The sequence below is a fragment of the Mus caroli genome, chromosome 1 (genome assembly GCF_900094665.2).
Source record: "Mus caroli chromosome 1, CAROLI_EIJ_v1.1, whole genome shotgun sequence".
In the NCBI taxonomy this organism is placed as follows: domain Eukaryota; kingdom Metazoa; phylum Chordata; class Mammalia; order Rodentia; family Muridae; genus Mus; species Mus caroli.
In genome coordinates this window covers 78971672-78976993 of record NC_034570.1, presented here as the reverse complement: position 1 = coordinate 78976993, position 5322 = coordinate 78971672, and the positions used below count along the sequence as shown (strand labels likewise).

The window sequence follows — 5322 nt, the reverse complement described above, 5'->3', positions numbered from 1 at the left end:
AAAAAACAGAATGGGCCAACCCTACTCCAGCCCTTTGTGTATAATGTAGAGTTGCCTTTAGGGGACAGAGCAAGACCCGAAGACTGACCCAGCCATCCTGGACACTTTGCCTTGGTTGGAAGGGGGCTTGTCTGTAGTATACATGGATGGCTGCTCTATCCTGTGCCTCTAAGCCCTTGGGTGATAAAGCCATTCAAGAGTGGCAAACTGGGCTCTTCTCCCAGACGTCCAGGGTCATTTCACATTAGGCCACTAACCGTGAGTCCCTGCGATCAGAAAATATCCCAGGGGCCTCGTCTTTCAGAATGCTTCACCTGGTGATAGTCAAGAACACCGGAGTGAGCTACCTCCTCCTCCAGGACCTTTGACATATCTTAAAACAAGAAGCCTACAGCTCTGCTCTGCCCGGACTTATCTCAAGGGGCTGCTCATACTATGTTTTCTTTCTCAGTGTAGTTGGTTTTGTGTGTGTGTGTTGTTACACTTTGTTACAAAAAGATTATTTTTATATTTTTCTTGAAAATGTATTATTATTGCTGGGTATGGAGGTGCACATCTTTAATCCCAGCACTAGTAATGCAGAGACAGGTGGATCTCTGAGTTCAAGGCTAGCCTGGTCTACAGAGCAAGTTGCAGGTCAGCCAGGGCTACACAGAGAAACCCTGTCTTGAAACCTGCCCCTCCTTAAAAAAGAAAAGCCATCAAAACAAAAACAGTTATTATTAAAGATCATTAATGGTGTGCACACATTTCTGTGCGTGAGCGTGTGCATGTGTGTGTTCATGCCACAGCTTGATGGCTGAAACTCAGGTTATCAAGCTCGCACAGGAGGCCTGACGTCCCGAGCCACCTCACTGGGCCCCCTCTTTCTTTTGAGGCATAAAATCACTATTTCAGCCCAGACTGGCCTTGAACTCCTGATTGTCCTGCCTCGATCTCTCTTGTGCCGGGATTGCAGGTATACAGCACCACACCTGACCTATTACAACTCTTTTATTACCAGCTACTCAGGGAGCCAAGATTCAAGAATCACTTAAACTCAGGAGTTAAGGCCAGTCAGGGCAACATAGCAAGACCCTGAATTGAATTCAAATTTAATTTGATTAAGGAGCTGGGGAAATAAGTCAGTAAAATGCATGCCACACAAGCATGAGGGATTGTATTTGGATTGCCAGCACCCACATAAAAGCTGGGTATTGATGGTACACATCTGTAACACAGCTGGGGGAGAAGGCAAGAGGTAAGGAGGGGCATGGGAGACAGCCAAATCCTTGGAGCCTGCTGGACACCCAGTCTAGCCAATTAGTGCGATCTAGGGTCAGTGAGAAACTTGTTTCCAAAAAAGATGTAGGGAACTGGGAAAAACACCTAACATCAGTCTCTGGCTTCAAATTTAAGTGTGCACACATGTGCATACAAATACACTACCTGAACACATACAAAAATAAATAAGAAAGAAACAATTGAAAACCAGAAAGAAATTAAAGTACTGGCGGGATCCGATGGCTTGCTCCTGCTGTCCCAGCACTGGTGAGGCTAAGACGAAGGATGGCTGAGAGCCCAGGGATTGGACCAAGGAATAAAATCTAGTCCAACAGGAAAAAAAAAAACAAAACCCTAAAAAGCAGAAAAGTATTGAAAGGATTCATTAACCCACCTCACCCAGATTTTACAACTTTCAACCTTTGACCACCCCGGGATTTCTTGGTTTTCTTGTTCCTCTCAAGAATAATCATTAGCACTGGCCTCTTTTATCCTAAGTAACTACTTAATGTCAAATTGGACCCAAGACCAGTTCTTGCATTTATAGCAATAACATAAAGTAGGGATGCTCTTAAGCACGAGGGCTTACATTATGCTTTAAGTTCACATTTCTGATCTTGAAAGATCTCTATACCAGAAATGCCTCTAACCTGCAAGCCCCACTTGCCCAAGGACAGATAACTTCCTGAAATGCTGGGGACTGTTGCTCAATTAAGATAACAAGTCACATGTTTTCGCTTCTGTAAACAAGGCTGGTTGCCCCAACTGCACAGCCTGCGCTTATCACACTTAGGTGGGAGGTGCACAGGCAGGAAGTGTGTCAGGATGGATGCTTGCCCTCGATTGAAGGAGGTGGGGAGTCTGTATGTAGCCTTGTGGGCTTTGCCTTGGTAAACACTGGACTAGCATGATTCATGACCATTCTCTGGGGATCCTGGAAATGGACCCGAGCAGTGTCCATTATCCTCGCCAGCATTTAGTAAAGCTTGCTTTAAATCTGGCTCGTTTGTGGTAGTGGTTATTCTTACTCAGTGGGATTAGCATTAAGGACAGCTGTGGATTGGTAGATCGAGCTGCAAAAGAGTATTACAGGTGCAAGTCTCGTGTGAAACTTAGGTGTGCTGAAATAGACTTAAAACTGGTTGGATCTGGTGGTGAAGCCTGGTGGTTAGGACTCAGCATGTGTCTTAGGGTTTTATTGCTATGAAGAGACACCACAACTATGGCACCTTTTTTGTTAAGATTTACTTATTATATGTAAGTATACTGTTAGCTGTCTTCAGATGCACCAGAAGAGAGCATCAGATCTCATTACAGATGGTTGTGAGCCACCATGTGGTTGCTGGATTTTGAACTCAGTGCTCTTAACCTCTGAGCCATCTCTCCAGCCCCAGCAACTCTTTTTTGTTTTGTTTTGTTTTTTTTTGTTTGTTTGTTTGTTTGTTTGGAGACAGGGTTTCTCTGTATAGTCCTGGCTGTCCTGGAACTTACTCTGTAGACCAGGCTGGTCTCGAACTCAGAAATCCGCCTGCCTCTGCCTCCCAAGTGCTGGGATTAAAGGCGTGCACCACCACCGCCCAGCAAACTTTCTTGTTTACTTCTCAACAGTCTGTTCTGGCATGCTTCTAATACTATCAGAATCACCTGGGTCAACGCTAGCCAGTGTGCAAACTGTAGTATTTTCCACATGCTGTACCCAATTTCATATTATTGCCACTGTAGGGATGGACCCCAGTTTTAGCCAACATGGCATAGTACTCTAGTTCAGATTTCCTCAAAGCTGGGCAGCTGTTGGCCAGGATAACCAACTTCGCTTTGCCTTGTCTGACCACCTTCAGAGTCTGTTTGTACTCCCGCACGTACTTTCCACTTTTCATAACAAGCTGGAGCCTAGAGTTGATCAACTCCAGAGATTCTTTCGACTTCTTTGTGGCCACCATCTTCTTGCCTTAGATGCAGGACAATCCCCAACCAAGACAAGCCGCCAAGATGGCCTGGGAGGAGCAAGCCATCCAAAGTATGTTTAAAGTACTCTGATTAATGACTTCCTTTTGTTCTGTTACTAAATCAGGAAGGAAATGCTATAGTGTTGAAAGGTGGCATTAGGGGGGGGGGGACGGACCTGAATACCTACCTGTTCCCGGCTGGTGGCCACTCTTATTCAGTAACAGAAACCCTGTCCCAAAACAAAACAAAACAGAAGGATTGTCCAGCAGACAACTCTTCTACCCGAGCTCCATCCACAGTCCAAGAGTGAGATTATTTTTGGAAGCTCTGCTTTTAGATCGGGGGATTTCAGGTGAGAAATGGTTCATCGTAAGATATTCCGGACCCAGGACTGGGAATGTAGCTTGCCTAGCTTACTTTAGGCCTTTGGGTTCAATCCTCAGGGAGACATGAGAGAAAAGGACTACGGGAAACAAGAAGACGTTTGATAGAAACTGCCTGGGCCAAGCCCAGAGAGGTGTGTGTGGGCCGAGGCCTGGGCTGGACCTGGAAGAGAGGCAGCGAGGCAGGTTCCAGGGAAACACTGAGTGTAGGAGGCCGTTCTAGAATCTCCCAGACATGTGGCACCACACCCACTTTTTGTTTTCATTTTCCGAGTCAGTTCCCCTCGGGAGCCCAGTCTGGCCTGGCCCTTGCCACAACCCTCTTGACTTAAGTCTCCCGAGTGCCAGGATTCCAGGCATGAAACCCCCATGCCCGCACTTTGTGCCTTTGTTCTTTGGAGTGCCCCTGTACAGTGAAGGGGGCCCTGGCTCCCATCCCGTTCTGTTAAGGTGACTGACTCTCCACAAACGTCCCAGGGACAAATACTTTTCGATCAGTGAAGTGAGTAGTGTGTGCGTACTGGGATCGGGTTTCGAAGCATGTGAGGGTGATGGGCTTTTTAGGCTGTGATCTCTGCTTCTCTCTTCCATTCCTTTCTACTTCTACCGGTTGGCTCCAGGGCTAGGGCCGGGCAGAGACCGGAATAGAAGAGCTAAATTTAGCCTGGGAGCCCGGGCGTGGCAGCAGCTCCGGCCACCCGGCCTGGATGGAGGCGGCGCCCATCGGCCGCCTCCCTAGGAAATGAGGTCTCACCGCGGTGGAGGAGCTGCCTGCTGGAATTTCCCCGCAGCGCCGCCCTGCTAGGAGGGACCTGGAGAGACCCACCCGAGCCCGGTGTGCAGCCCGGGAGACGCCCGAGACCTAGAACCAACCCCCTCACCAGGACCCTCGTTCCACATCTGCGTTTAAGATTTTTAAAAAGATGTATTTTACTTAAGGGGTTGGGGGGAGGCCAGTGCCACAGCGCACCTTTCTCTCCTTTTACCATGTCTGTCCCTGGGGTCAAACTAGGGTGGTCAGGTATGGTGGTTTATTCCTTTACTGGGTAGCCATTTTGCTGAACCCCAGTTTTTTTTGTTTTTGTTTTTCTCAATGTTGAATATCCAACTTAAGACGAATCCACCAACACTGAACTGCACCCCACCTCCTAAAGACAATTTATTTGAGACAGGGTTTCATGTAGGCCCCAAACTGTAGCCAAGGCTGACTTTAACATCAAAATGGGGGTCTGGAGAGATGGTTCAGTACTTGCTGAGAGCACTTGCTGCTGCCAGGTGTGGTGGCACTCGGGAGGCAGATTTCTGAGTTCGAGGCCAGCCTGGTCTACAAAGAGAGTTCCAGGACAGCCAAGGCTATACAGAGAAACCCTGTCTCGGGGTGGGGGTTAGGGTGGGGGGAAGCACTTGCCGCTCTTCCAGGGTAACCCGGGTTTGAATATTTGCACCCAACCACGTGGTAGCTCCCAGTTCCCAACAACCTGGAACTCCAGTTTCAGGGGATCTGACGCCCTCTTCTGGCTTCTTTGGACAGTGCAGTGCAAAACATGCACATTAAACAAAAGTGTACAAAAATAAACAACAAAAGTCAACATGGAACAAAGAACAAAACTCCAAGAGAATCTTAGAAAGTTTTCTGGCTATTTTCATATGGGGCTCACATAATCCAGTTTTAAAATCCCTAAAAACAGGACAAAAAAAATCACCAGACATGGTGTGGAAGCAAAGAAAT

General features: G+C 47.5%; 1 pseudogene; it reads right to left on the bottom strand.

Annotated features, from left to right (window-relative positions):
• Nucleotides 1-2857: 2857 nt before the first annotated feature.
• On the bottom strand, nt 2858-3203 carry LOC110304782 (annotated as a pseudogene).
• Nucleotides 3204-5322: the final 2119 nt, after the last annotated feature.